This window comes from Amblyomma mixtum, chromosome 5, assembly GCF_055824585.1.
Source record: "Amblyomma mixtum isolate Tamu chromosome 5, ASM5582458v1, whole genome shotgun sequence".
Classification (NCBI taxonomy): domain Eukaryota; kingdom Metazoa; phylum Arthropoda; class Arachnida; order Ixodida; family Ixodidae; genus Amblyomma; species Amblyomma mixtum.
In genome coordinates, this window is record NC_143016.1 from 5679551 (window position 1) to 5695020 (window position 15470).

Consider the following 15470-nt stretch of genomic DNA (forward strand, 5'->3'; position numbering starts at 1 on the left):
TCTTTAATCGCACTTCTGTTTACATTGATGCGTGTTCGAAAATGAGAGATTTTTGTAGACGAGAGGCAGCCCAAGAATCGGCGCCAAGTAAAGTAATGCTAAATGTCTCTTATAATTATGTGGCGTATTATTTTATTTTTCAGCCTGGACCATGGATACTGATCTCCCGGAAAAAGGGAACAAACTGAGACCACCAGAGAAGCGCGGCTGTATTATAGCCGGTGTCCGCTTTTATATGATAGTTCGCGTAACAGCGAATTTAGCTGATACCGCCTTAGCAGTGAAATTGGTTTGTTCATACAAGGTTCCGGCCAAGTACTACACCAGGGTGGCGAAATCCTGTTGCGGTGAGGAAGTGCGTTGTCGGTTCTGGCCACCGAGATCAGGCTGCACCTCAGGCTTGGTCATGCAATTCCATCTACACGCAGAGTTTCTTTTTTTAAACCCGATGGAGAATTGCGTGGCACCGCTATTCGAACCGTGGTCCTCTTGCACGTCAGGCGGATGCTCTACCTCTAAACCATTAATTGGATAGACGTGGGAGAGGCCTTTTCCGTGCAGTGGGCATGGTCAGGCTCGTGATGATGGTGATGTTTTTAGCAGTAGTCTATAGGAACGCGCTGCACTGCTCCTGTTAAGCTCTAAAACTGTTGGCCGTTTTTTTTCACCTGTTTCCTAGAATTAACCTGTAGCTGGACAACACAAGATTAAGAACAGATAGTCTGAGGGGCGAGGGAAATGAACGCTTATCTGCAACAAGAGATTAGACTTTTCGGTTTTTATTTTTTGGAACTTCAGCGGACTTTTTTCGGCGTTTATTTTAGAACGGAACCTTTGTTTTTAAAGCGAAAGCCTTACTGGCCTAGTTAAGCCAAGGTCATCCGCGCCGCAATCTGACCTTCAAGTGGAGGAGCGGTGGTGGTCTGGCAGCCACGTGACATATCTTCTTTCATTCCCCCCTGATTCTCCTGGAAACCGTACGGAAGAGCACGCCGCTGTGAGCGAAATTTACATCTCAATCGTTACTCTCATCTGCCACCAGTGAGAGGCACGCATAGTACTAAGGATTTTGTGTTTTGGCGTAGATTGCAGCAAAAACAGAAGTGAACGCAGCTTGCTACCACGTGACCACAACATCAGCTCTCACGACATTGACGAGAACGACATCGAACCAGCTGATTGAACTCGGGCTCAAAGTCGCTATATAGCTTAAGACAACGTGTTGTTGGGCAAGCTGGTTTCAATTCATTCTTGATTTTTTCGAGAATTTTAAAAGGGCGCTTCGACCTGTCGTCTACCTTCGTGTTTTTGTCCTGTTTTCATGCCTTAAAAATTAAGAATAAGCCAGTCTGACTCGCACAGGCGAAACAACAATGCTGTGGTGTCCATCTACAGTTTCTCGTTCTTGTGCGTGTGTCTTTCTTTCACTAGTTGCACAGAAACGTGAATAAAAAGCTAGCGCACAAGTCTAGTGCCGGAGCGAGTGTGGCACCTACACCGGGAACATGTAGGATTTGGGTTTTGCACATCTTAACCACCTGAACCGGGAACAGTTATTGCATCTCCGTGCTCTTAAAAAAAATTGAGCTGTCACAGGGTGAACAGTCCACAAGTATATATGAGGACTGATGGAATTTCAACAAGATGCTAACATTAGCTTCCAGACATGAATCTAGTTCTGTCCCTGGCTACGTCGAGTCAAGTCGATTTCTCTTTTCTCTAAACTAAGAAAAAAAAATCTTAATACTGTAGGATGCAAGAACCAATTCCAGATAGTTTGTTTAGAAGTGTTTCGCAAGTTCGAGATACATTACCAGTGCCCATAACATGTCTCTTCTTTTTTTCTCCTCCTCCACACAGCGACCTTTAAAGGCTGTAAACGCTACAAAGTGTCCCAAATGTCACTCGTTCACAGCGCTGCTTTCTCCTGCGCTTCATTTTCGCAAACCCCCCTTGCAAATTAAGGTTGCGCACAGCTTTCGACATCAGCGGGCCAAGAGTCACAGCTTCCTCGCATGAGACATTAGAAGGCCATTTAACAACAGTTTACTCCTTGTGAATTCCTATAAGAAAAGAGCAAGGAGCCTCAGATCGCCAGTAATTAGAGGACAGTGGACTGTACCCTGCAAATGAGAACGGAACCCTCTGGGCGCGAGAATTCGTTGCTTGCTTTCTTTGCGTTGGAAGAAGGCAGGAATTAAATAGAAGCCCCTGTGCTTCGTGTGGAGTTAGTGAAAGGAGTTGCATGAATTAATACAGAAAAGAATCAATGCAGAAAAAAAAGGAGATAGGTTGAACATTTCTTTCTGGCTTGCACATATGTGCATAACTGTTTGCTGAGAGATGGGGAAACACCACTATGCCAATTTGTGCTTGTTCGCAATATAAAGGAGACAGGAATACGGGTGAGCCGTATAACCATCGCCTAGTGCACACTTCTGGCTGGAGTGACTGTTCTCGGACTGCTGGTCGCCTTGCTCCCGTTCCGAAGTTTCTCGAAATAAACCCCACTTTACATTTGGTGGAGGTTCTGGTGCTCATAATGTGTGTGTGTGTGGGGGGGGGGGGGGGGGGGGTTGCTATGATAAGATCAGGTGCCTGGTGAAAGAATCCTAGGCAGATTTTTTTCTGTGAGAGTTCTGTAAGAACCGGCCTGGCTCAAGGGGACTACAAAAATTTTTTTGTTTGTGTTTGCCGGGTTATTTATATCAGTGTTTTCAAGCCCTGGCCCCCAGCGCATGCGTTAGACTGCTTGGGCTATGTATACCATTGTAATCAAGCCATGGTTCTTGTCGCGTGCTCTAGACTACGTCCATGTGCGAAGCACTCACGGTCTTTATGACTTGCGCCCTAACTCGCACACACGAGATGAAACGAGTGCGTCCACTCTCCTTATTTTTTGAGCGCTTTTTTGGGGGGAATTCTTGGGTAGAGCGTCTGAAGCGGTTCAGAGTGTCGCTACTCCGACAACAAAAGTGCGCTCGGCAAGGCTCATCCTTTTCCCCGTCCCATTCAGAGCGTGGGTGGTGAAGTGCGGACGGCGCGGAGAAGCACGTCCGGAGAAGCACATCCGCCACTCAGAGCATAGAGTTGTTGTGACGAGCTGTCGGAGATAAGAGGCCTTATTCAATGAATCCGCGATAGCGGAGCTCAAAGCATCGAGCCCATCTCTGCCGCGGTACAAACCGACGCGGTGCAGAGTCCACGCAGCTGCACCGACCGACAGGTTCCGCGAGTTCAGCATTGCAAGCGTGGCCTTTCTTTTTTGTTTCCACTGCTGATTTTTCGGCGGCCCCTAAATTAAACGCGTCATTTAAGCGGCCGCCGGAAGAAGCCGAAGGGCAACAAAAGTGGCGCGCACTGCTCCGTCCGAGACCGACCTAATTAGGCGCCGCGCGCGTCGGAACGGACTGAGCCGGCGGCGCAGCGAGGCGTAATCCAGCCGGCGATCAGGTTTTAATTAAAGGAAGTTTCGCAGCCGCGAGATGACAAGGGATATATGCAGTGGTCCGTCCGGCGAGAAAGAGTCGGTGCCGTCATTAGCTGCGCGCCTTCCCCGTCGTCCGGCGGGCAGTCCTATACCCGCTCGCCCATGGCCCGGGGCAGCGAAGCGCAGGGACTTGCCCAAACCTCGAGGCATGGAGACGAAATTGCGAAAACGCGCTCCGGAGAAGTTTTCTGCAGCACGCCACCATCTTTGGATACCGAGCCAAAAAATAAAAAAAGGGAAAAGCGGAAACGAGGGAAGAATCGCTTGAGTCGTCGTATTTTACGTCTACAGTGTACCAAAAGAGCGAGTGCAGCGTGCGGCAGATACTGAGCATTGGGGCGACTATCCCCGTTACTGGAGAATGAAGCGGCGGCGCTAGAGTCGCCCACTCTTGAACGCGTTGCGGGGTTCGCGTGCTTAGTCTACAGTTATAATTCGTAACTGCGTGCCTAGTGCATAAAATGTGAATTAGTTTCTTCCATGGTTATGCAACGAGTGGGACGGCAGTGACATTGGGCGAAAAATGGCGTCCACTCGAACGTCGCGGAGATGACGGTGGCGCTGCGATCGGAATCTATGGAAAGCAGGGCGGTTTTGGCGAAGCCCCTGGCTTCACGCAGAGACCGCCTCCCCCGCTGCCCTGTCTATTCTAACGCCCCGTATTGTGGCGTTCCCCTTCTGCTTTAGCCTTTCCCCTTTTGATCATCAGGCAGTGTCGTTAGTGACATCAGAGTTGGTAGCTCACAAACAGTGTAGGTCGATTAATGTGATAAGAATACCAGTGCTGATTAAAGTTAAATTGAAACAAAAAATAAAGAACCATTCAAATCAGGTCTGATTAAAAAAAGTGGAGGAAAATTGACAGTCTTCAGGTTCTCCTGAAAGTTGAAGATGCTCAGAAAAGAGCATGGCGCCGATATAGTCAGCATCAAGCTTCGGACACATGTCACTGTTGTCTCCGTCATTAGGTCATCATTATTAGGCGCATCATTAGGTTTACTTTCCAATCCAAACAGAGCTTCGGAAGCGAAATTAAATGTTTATGTGCGGGCCGTGCTTTGCCGTCCCGTAGAAACTAGATCCTGCTATGCTGCGCCTGCTTTATGTGGAATGCTTTGGCATTGAGGATGGCTGAGGAAGAGCAAAAGACTCAGTCTAGTAGCCGGCTATCAATACCGACATAGTTCTCTCCGTAAGTGCCTGCTACGCGGGCCTGCAACAGAGGTAAATGTGCCTCATTTGCCAGCGGAGTTTCCGGACGGGCGATGGCAATGAGTCGCCACGAACTTGTTTCATCTGGACGGATGCTAGTAGGCGCTTGCTGCTGAGTTTTACTTTATTTACCCTGAGTTCATTTGTCTTTAACCGCGACCGGTTTGGCCATTCACCTCAACTGCATGCTTTGGCAATGCGGGATACCGGCGGTGGTCGTGAGAGACAAGGGGCCGCAATTTTTAAAGGCACACGACTCTTTTTTGCAGCCTCTGCAGCCGGTGCACGGAAGTTGAACGTTTAGCCCATAGCGTCCAGCCCAAGATACCTGCAAAGCAATGGCTTTGCAGAAGCCGCTGTGAAAATTCTCAAACTTTCCATGTAGAAGATGAGAGATCTATACAAAACGCTACTGGCCTACTACGCAAGTCCTCTCAAGAACGGATATCGCCAGCAGAGCTTTTGAAAGGAAAAAATGCCAGGACTGCACTCCTGGTATCTGCGGAAACACCTCTTCCACAGCTCTCCGATAATCGGCAGCTACGATCCCTCGAAGAACGATATCGACGGAAGCAGAAGCAAAACTATGATGCACGTCACGCAACTCGGCTTCTACCTGGCTTAGAAGACAGCATGGACGTGTGAGTTCTTGCCTGGTGAGGGCTGGTGTAGTTCAGCTACGGCCGAAAGAACCCGCATTACACTAGATGACACATCAATCCGACGCACGGGGACATTCAAGGCCACCGCTACAGATTTAGAGGGACTGAAGGGTACGCCCGACTTCTGCGCTGCTTCCAGAGCAACCTGTGTAAGTAGGTGCTGCGCCGCGATGCACAGGCTGCGCTGATCCGAGATATATTGTCGGCAGGCACGGCAGGTGTGTCCTACGGCCCGAAAGATTCGAGGACCGCTTGCTATCTTTCTGTCTTTTCGAATAGGGAAAGATGTGTGATGGCGCGTATTTCTCATCGCGAACAGTCCACACGCGCTGAATATAAATACAGCGCAGGTCACGTGCCACGGGCTTTAGAGCCCCGCTGGCTTATCATCCAAAAAATGTTAATTTTAGTCGAATGCAAAAACAAGCAAAAAAACAAGCAAACTGAAGACGGTCTGAATAGATGGATTACCGTGTTTTGACGACAAAATCTATATACTCACGGACAACAGAGCTTTCATAAGCTATACGGAGGCAAAAAATTAAATCCACGTGTAACTAGTACCGAATAATTTTGCAAGTAAGCTGCGATGCGAAGACACGGGTTCTGTTCGCGGATAGCGCAGGAACTTTCTTGGAATAATGCGAATTTTCCTTCTGGATGAAGGTTATGCTACCCAGAGAGATACATTCAATTAGTTTTTATTAAGAAGAAAGATTGGATGGAATTGTCCTCAGTGGCCCATTAAAACTGCACCACCTGATACATAAGGCCTCTCATAGCGGCTCTAGTACTGCATAAAATTTCCTCCATCGTGTTTTGTTGCATTTCAGGTCCCAGGTCCCTAGCCACTTGAAGCTGTGCTAAATCTGTGTAGGGTCTCGTGAAGGGAACCAGCGTTGCCCGTTATAGGAGAATGCTAGCTTGGGTGTTTTACAGTCAGGCCCCTAGAAAACGCAGAAGACGGTCAAACTGCACGCCTCACATTGCGACATTGCGAGGTCAAATAGCAAATGTTTCCCCCGGGTCGGCAGTCCAAGAGAACTCAGATATTTTGCGAGCTTCAACGCGGCCCCTCACTTTCCTTCACTCGTCCTCTTTCTCCGCTTTAATCAGCAGAGCAGCTGTCGGTATGAAAGGCGCGCTCTGCAAAAGGAAGCAGGTGTAGTTACACGGATACACAAAATCAAAGACTCTGTGCTGGGCCTGGCTGACTGAGCACACGCGTGCTCGTGTCAGAGTCGCTGATTCCGGCGAGGCGCGCCCTGGCGGCAAGATGAAGGGCGCCCACTCGTGCGAGGTGGATAAACAGTCTTGGACGCGCCAGGCGCGGCCAGTCAGGCACGTGACCAAGGTAGCGCTTGGGCGTCGAACGCAGCAGGCTCGTCAAGCAACTAAAAAGAGAAGTAATCAGATCAACAAACACGATGCCAGTAGCGTGTACGCAAAGGCGTACACGTTTACGAGCGACTATAGGCCAGAATGGGCGAAAGATGTCAAGAAAAAAGGCCCATTAGTATAATCAGGGTGCAATCGATTCTCCTTCACGCAGCTGTTTGGTGTATCGAATCGACGCGATACGTTACAGCCCACGGAGAGAGGCGACGGCAGAGGTGGGCGGGAGTGGGGAGGGCGACGCGTGATCGAAGGCCGAGCCGACAGCGCAGCGGAGGTGTGCATGTGAGCGCGCTGGCTGTCCACACCAAAGTTGCTGCGCGGGGCACTTGCTCCCAGCTATGAAGCATTCATGCGCCGTTCGGCCCGTAAAGGTGCGAGTTAATTGTCTACTGGCCTGCTATGATTAACGCGGAGCCGTCCCAACACGGGCCATGCGACGAAGCGCTGGCCCAGCCCGGCGTTCCGGGCCTAAATTAAAGCGGCTGAGGACGTAATTATCAGATCCCCCGGCGGAATAGAGCCCCGTTGTAGCCGGGCCGACTCCTCCCTGTGTACGCTGCCGCCGCGGCGCGTGTTGCGAAAGTGCGTTGGCGCTTCAGCGCAGCGATATTTATGGAGGCATTCGTGCCGTTGTTAAGGTGAAGTTAGCGAAGGAGACGCTACGCGGCTACATAAAGACGCACGCACATAGTTGCAGAGCGCGGTGTAACGAGCGAAGATGCACGAATGGTCGTGCATTTTTTAGCCCCTACCCGCGTCTCCAGTCTTGTTTGACGCGCTACTCTTTCTGGCCTTAAAGTTGAATGAAGTTAAGCAGCGAATCCGAGCGCAGCGCAATGTGTTGCCTCTTGCGGCGCACGGCTATTTCAACTAACGTAGCGCAACTAAATAAGCACCTTTAAAACTTAAACATGGAAAGCGGAAAATAGTGATTTTAACGATGCTTCGCCAGGCAGAGAAGGATGCTTTCTACCCCGTCATTCTGAAATGTGTTCGTTTACAAGAGAACCATAAATAATTCGATTACCGCCTCGTAGTCGAGCAAGGCGCAGCACAGAGTACGAGACGGCAAGCGCCTAACGATAAGTTACGATGACGGGAGCCTGCTCTCAGCTTCCTGCCGAAACTAAACATAAAATTATTCAGCTGCGCCTCAGCACTGCTTGTGACTACGCTGCTAAGTTACGAAGTATTTACGATGAGTTCTCGTTGAATGCGACAAAGATAACGAAGTGTGGGTTGGTGTGGCCAAGCTCAGAAAATTGAGCTGAATTGTTGATAGCTACTGTCTGATGAAGACGAATAAATGAAACGGCTGGCTACCTTAGGACTGGAAGAATATGGATGTTCTAATGAGGTGCGAAAAATGTGAAGTCTTTTAAAAAAAGCAGGCGGCAGCATTTCTTTGCTGCTATTTTGATTTCGAACGGCAACAAAGCATATTATTTCCCCGTATAGCGGGATACCGCACACAATGCAAGTAAGCTGTCGATATGAACCGGAAAGTAGCCGCACAGAGAGGCGGCTGGACGCAATTTTGAGGACTTCTCCAATCCACTACATTTCATCTCGCCAACTGGCACCTATCACCACACATCCTAGTGAATTAGTGAGCTGGCTAGCAAGCCGCAGCTCTAGCGAGTGACTCAGAACTCTGTGATTTTCATCGAGTCAGTAAGCTAGATAACCTTAATCTCCTTTCGAAGGATCTGAAGCTGCGTCAGCATGCGTGAGAAATGTTCTTCGAAGTCGTGGCACCGGACTGGCCCAACAAAAGACGATTTGAAATGTTCACTGCCTCCTCACTTCTCAGAGGCGCATTTAACACGCCTTGGCGTGCAGAGCGCTCAGCACGAGAGCGCATGAGAGGGAGCAAAGCAGAATAGGGGGCGGAGAAAAGAAGGAAAAATGCAGCGGCGGCGCAAGAGTGGATACGTGGCCGCTCGCTCTAAAGGTTTCCCCGAGTCACGCCATCGCGCGCACTTGTGCGGCTTCGAAAGGGACCGTGCGTGCCTGGGTCAAGCAGTTTTGTGAAGCCGTAGCAGGGGGCGCTTACGCTCGGGCCGCTTCGCCGTCTTTTCAGAATCAGCTAGTCTGAACTCCCGGCATTTTAGGGAAGCTTTCTGCCTCGACCACGTGTCCCTGCTTTCCAGATTGGCGAGCGAGGAAGAACACGGCCCGGAGAGCTTTGCTTTGAAGTCTCGGTGTTTGAGGAAATCACGACAGAGAGGAAAAGGCGTAAAAATTCTTTAGAGACGGGCGGGCTAAAGAAATGATGCCTGCTACAAATGGCAGGCTGGGTAGAAAAGCAACATTGGCTTAGACCCATAAAAACTGTATCTGAATGCTGGCCAGGCTTAGCACACTCTAGGAAAAAAGTGGATCAGCGCTGACGTAAGCATGAATGCATATTACCTGAATGCATTTACTTCGTTTTAATAAGAAAAAACAAACAAGATTATTGGAAATAACTCAGGTAGCTTAATTCACTCGTGAATGACTGGCAATTAAAAGGATCAACTGCTGGATATTTGGTTGACTCGAAGCGATGATGCCTGGAATTTACGTACACAAAGGGTAAGGGGGATGTTATGTTCAGAACTGTTTTAGTGGCCTCGAAAATTTTCCCGCCTTCAGTGACAAAAATATTTGAAGATTAAAGCATCACTCAGAACCAATAGGCTTTTTTTCCTATTGACAGAAGCTAAACCAGATATGGCCTGTAGAGAGGGGTACCACAGACCGTGGAGCCAGACCTTTTTACCTCAAGAGCTTTTTTACTCCATGACACCCACTACACAGATACCACCCTTTCCGACTCCAACTCTGTGTTTGGATGCGTAGGCTCCAGAAATACAAACTTCGTTATGATACCGGCATTCCTGCTAAATATTTATGTCAAACTAAACCTTTATGAAATGCTCCCTAAAAGAAAGTCTTTAAGGAAACAAAAGTAAAGTTAAGTGATGACTGAAACCACCCTTGACTGTACATGAGACCGGAAACAATAGCGCCTACAAAGACAAACACCATAAAAAAACAACGCAGGACATGCGCTTGTCCTGCGTTGTTCTTCCGTTGTGTATGTCTCTGTAGGCGCTATTGTTTCCTGTCTCAAGTAATATGCCCCATCTAGCCCAAGTTCAAGTTCTTCCAATTCACTACGCTCACCAGTCAAGCTCACACCATCGCGGACAGCTAGAGTACCCTCTTTAATAGTATGCTCTCGGGACGTATCTATATAATACGACCCCCCCCCCCCCTTTTCTTTGCACGTCTTTCTCGAATGAGTCCGCGGTCACCAGTGCAAAGAGGCGAGCGCACGGGCTCAAGCCCTCGCTCACGATACGTCCGCGAAAAATCCATTTGTTTGGGATAAAGGCTACAATCCTAAGGACAAGCGAGCCACGCATTGCAGCACAGAGAAAACGAAGACTAAAAGAACTACGCCACACCCGCTGCCTACTTCTTCCCTTTCCCTACAGCTCACCCGTCACAAACCTCATCCTAAGCTTAAGAGATGCGTGAACTAATTTTTTACCTGATGACGTCTCCAACCACCACATACTCAACTGCACTGGCCATCTACACTGCCAGGCATGTAGCGGCTACCCTGACAACACACGTACCTTCCGGTCCCGCCCACATGCTCATCAGTCACTGCACCAGCTCCCACGCAAGCTCCTATCCTTCCGTGCCCTGTGTATTTCGGGCAACTCCCACAGCTGCACTCTGCACAACACCAACGTTCTTTGGAAAGCATCATACAATGCCGAACTCCGGTCTCAGCTCCACCACTCGAAACCGCACGTGGGAGGCGTAATGAAGTTTTATCTCTCTCTCTAGTGACAGGAAATGCTAGGTAGTAGGCGTTCCGCCAGGAGAGATAAACGGGGGAACTTGAGCAATAAAGTTCGCTGACAATCATAATATCTTGTAAAACGTATTTACATGCAACCGACCCATGATTGCAGACCTTATCTGACAACGTGAAGAATGCTCATAAAAAACTGTACTGACAAGACTTCGGCACCCTCCTTTATACACTGCGCCTAATTGTATTAGCGCAGAATGTGAACCGGCTCGAAATGGACTCTGAAGTTGATTTCATTGTACTGCTTTTGCGCAGAAACCTATGTGCAGCGGATTTGAAATGTTTTAACTGGTTCTAGGATTCTGAAGAAAGTGCAAAAGCCATTTGTCTACGGTGGTTATACTTTGAGATATCTGCATCACATGTGCTTTCACATATACAGATGCGGACAAAAGCAAACGTAGCACACCATTCCGTCTAAACAATTTTCACGCGTGGCCTAATTGAAACTGGCAACTGCGTTATGTGCGGGATAGTAGTGGACACTAGTGCGGTTTCTCATGAACACAGGATGTTTCATCATGTTCGATATAGAATAGGAAAGTTCGATAGGGTGATTCTAATTGAAACGCAATCGCCTGCTCCGTTTACTTCAGCGTGCACCTGTGCATACATCACATATGATCAAAGAAATTCCTCAAGAACAGGGAACTTTCTCAACAAAGCTCATGAAGAAATTTCAATGCTAATGTAGAATGACGATAATATTTGTGTTTCGTAATACGCCCAGAATAACGAAGTTAGGGGTAGTACGGGAAAGAGTCATCTCGTATAGAATAAATGGACACGCACCGCATGTACAGGGCCTTGACAGTACAGACGTGCTATGCCACGCTGCGGTGAGTGAAGTATTTTCGAGCGCGAGCATTTTCCGGCATTGCAGTATATTCCAGCAGGTTCCTTCTGTAAGACGTGGTGAAGTAGCCGGCCGATAAGGCCACTGTTGTAGCCGGGTCCAGCAAAAACAAAGGTCGAAATTCGGCATCCGAAGAACAAATCACTCTATAAAAGTTCTGGATCTGATGATCTCATAATTATTATTCTTATTCTTCCGCACAGAGAACACGCTCTAATAAATAGCTCGAAGCGTTTGCCACAGGACCTCGCCGCTAGTTTGAAATAAATTGCGCTTTGGGGAGAAGTAAAAACAAAGACAGACTTCCGGACTTTGTCGAGAGGGCACTAACCTTTTCCAATAAGGCGACGACAGAGTGGTACCGTATGAAAGGGAGGATTAAGCGAACGCAATCTCACCAAGGGAGAACAAAGGAGGATTTTCCTCACGCAATTAGCAGTAATTCTGCACGTTAAGAAAGCAGTAACTCACTAAGAAGCTTCGCACTGAAAAAACCTAAATTACAGACAAACCTCATGAGACAACGGCGAAAAGCAGCGAGCGAGAAATAAGCTTGTCGTTTTACGAGTGGGCATGAAGAGGAAGAAGAAGACAGAGGAAGAAATACAACTAAACACCACGACGACGGGGTGTCCTTGTCCTTTCGCCGCAGCGCCATCGTTCCTGGTAATGAAACGGGAAAAGGAACAGGACAGGTCACTCTTCCGGAAAGTGAGCACTGCAGACAACACCGGTGAAGTCAGACGCGCAGCTACAAAAAAAAGAAAAAAAAAACATCCGCGCACAGAGGTGCGGACACGGCGAGATTAGAAGCCGCGCCGCGCTGTTTGCCTTCTAGCGACAGGCCGGCGCGCTGGGAAATCCTTTCTTGTAAGTAACGCCAGATTTCCTCTCGGTACCAAGAATACCACAAGCGCTAACACACACCGCAAATTGTCAGTCAGTTTAGAATTAAAAGTGCCAGGCTAATGCGTTTTAGAAGAAGCCTCATGTAAATTAAAATAAAAATGTTTGTAGGAAAGAGTTGGAAGGGCCTATATTGACTGACTAGAACGTCATTTGCCGCTGGTAGAGACTTAGCGAGGAAAAAGGGTAGGGAAAAGATACACATCAATGAACAGAGTTTGTGTGCACTCGGCAATCGAATAATTGGCTTTATGTCTACCATGCTAAACCACAGGGAAATTCTTTGGGGGCGAAGGGGGACACTGTTGCAGAATGCAGGGGCCTAAAACTGCACTGTTCGGCCGCTGGCCGCAATGATTCTTACCCGGGAGTTCCCGGTGAACACTGGCCATGCAGGCTGGGGCGTGGTCGCCATCGGCAATGCGTCACTTGGGGCCACGAGATGCAGGTACAGGATTGGAAGGTGGCGGTATTGTGAGGAGTACATTGCGACGAGGCAGCAAGTGGGCAACAAGCTTGTTGCGTCAGTTACTCTTCCTTTCCTCTCTTCTTTTCCCTTCTCGCTCGAGTAATACTTCTCTCATTCATCAAGTAGGTGCTTTGCGGCGCTGCTGCGTTTTGTGCCTTTTAAGGCACACCATTTTATAGTGCTCGCGTAGCAGTAAAAGAAAAACATTATAATCGAAGTAGTTGACCGGTACGAACAATAATGCGATGCTTCGTTTCTTTGTACAGCGAAAAGCTGTACTCCTCCCATGCTGAGCCTGAAGGTTGACTGATTCTTAGATTTGACCTCTAACGGGAGGTGTGCCGCATGTGGCTATGACGTCATGCCATGTGACACGCCGACGCCACAACTGAGCGCTTGGCCGCCACGCCCACCGCTGCGTCGACTGCTGCTTGGCCGCTTCTCCTCACCATTTCTGGCATGTGATGTGTCACGCGTTTCGCTCTTGCGCTTGGCAGCCATGTCCACCACTGCGCCGACCGCCGCTCTGGACGCTTGCTTTTGCATTTATGGCACGTGATGCATCACGTGATTTGCTATCGCATAATTGCAGAGCTTACTGGCAGAGCTTTCGCTCTGCATACATTGGCTCAGCTGAGATGAGCCACAGCCACTTTTTCTTTTCTACGCTTGCAGCAAATAAGCGCAAGAAATCCTTTGTTAGTCTGGAACGAACTATGAGAAATAAAAATGCGTTCGTCTTGCAAACGAAAAAGCATTCGCTCGGGAAAAGACCTGAGATGGAATCGGTCAGAAGAGGATTTCCATTACCCAGCTACCAAGTAAAAACGTTAAGACATAGCGTTTGGGTCGGGGCCCTTTTTTTTCTTGCCCTCAGCTTTGGATTCAGCACCACTCAGAAAAACGCAAGTAGTACATCCTTCAGTTTTACTTGTTTTAAGCCAGTACGTTTTCGACGTCTCGATTTCTAGAAATTGAATGTGCATACCTCTTCATAGTTTTCTCGTAAACGGAGCGAGGAAGCCACCCGAAGCATGTTCTTAATCACGATTCGGTGCGAAATGTATTGTAATAGATCTGTGCCATATTACTCTAGAGATTTTAACACTTTAAAGATACATAATTGACTCGAAATAAGTCTGCGCCTTGTGCACAAACAACCATGAATCATGTGAATTCACAATCTCCTGAAAATAAGACAGAGCCGCATGTCATCGTAAACTCTCTTTTTTGAGCCATCTGCCAGTCAACAGGTTCCATAAAAGGCCAAGCAACAGGTCCGAAACAACCACGTGGTCCAGTTTTCTATTTTGTTTATATCTATAAGCCATTTTTTTAAAAGTAACTTCCATGCGGACTCTCACTTTATATTCATTCGACAATGCCTTTCATATTCACATGAGAGAATGGTGGCTGGGGAGCGTCTCCTAATTAGGTTAATGAGACGTCTTCTGTCTAACACTGATAAATCACCAGTGAATGAAACAATGAACGCTATATCTTTTGAATTTAATAATTCGATTGCCTCGTGTCCAGGGTGAACTGTCTCGAAATAAGGCCCGCGGGGTTATGAAGACGGGCTGGGATGAGGCATTGCCTTATAAAGTAGAAAGAAGGAAGCAAGGATGAAAAAAGTGACGAAAGGAGTTTTCAGGAATCTCTTTTATGCACTTTTAATTCGCCGGCCACTTCTTGGTGATCGACAGTGATACGTAAGCGACGCCATTTCTGACGCCGGGAACAATCAGATATATTTACAGGACGTTTCAGTGACTGTGGAAAAAATCTTAAAGGCAAGGCGCATAGTCAAACATTCATTCGCAACCAGCGGAGAAAAAGAAAGAGTGAAGAAAAAAGAAATTATAGATGATCAATGCCATTGATGCGGCAGAGTATGCATTAGCAGAGTATGCATTAGCAGAGTATGCATTAGCAGAGTATGCATTAGCAGAGTATGCATTAGCGGCAGAGTATGCATTAGGTCTTTACGGATGCAGCAGGTGCTGCCGCTGACGGCTTCAGAGTGGGCCAGTGGTTGGTGTGTGATCCAGTCCGTCCATTAACACGTGAAACTGTGACACTTCATGCTCTTTCTCTGCTCTATACCACCGCCAATTGTTGCTTCCCACCTTCTCTTCATATACCCTCCCCCGTTTTCCTTTCTCCCACTTTGCGTGCTGCCAAACAAAGCTCCATAAGAAAGGACGGACGAACGGATGTGGGGAGAAAGTTGGGAAGCTTAATCCTCAGCTTTTCCGTACTATGAGCACAGTCCTGTGGCCAATTTGGTGGCACCAATTGACCTCTTTTTGATAAAGGTCTATAGCAGCAGCTTGTATATATTGTTACGACCAAGAGTTTATTCAGTCCGGGACGGTTGAATGAAACCAGCTGGGTCCGCTTGCCGAACACGAGACGCATCCCCCTCGTTCTCAATCTTCGGCGTAGTCACCTACGCCGACCACGCAAAATATGCATCGCCTCTTTTTGGTTGTCACATTATCATGAGCCTGACTACACCCATCTGCAGGGCAAAGGCGTCTCCCATGTCTTTCCAATTAACCCTGCTTTTTGCCAACTGCGGCCACTATATCCCTGCAAAC

The 15470-nt window shown here is 48.2% G+C and overlaps 1 protein-coding gene across 3 annotated transcripts in view; it reads right to left on the bottom strand.

Moving 5' to 3' along the window:
* The window catches only part of LOC149341216 (peroxidasin homolog), a 283056-nt gene that overhangs the window by 147352 nt on the left and 120234 nt on the right, over positions 1 to 15470 (bottom strand). The window contains exon 1 of one of the 3 annotated variants that reach the window (XM_089543162.1): positions 10392 to 10564. The exons of the other annotated variants lie outside the window; for them this stretch is intronic. The gene's annotated coding sequence lies outside the window, so the exon portion shown is untranslated. Of the gene's footprint in view, positions 1 to 10391; positions 10565 to 15470 lie in introns of those variants that run through there. 3 annotated transcript variants of the gene reach the window in all.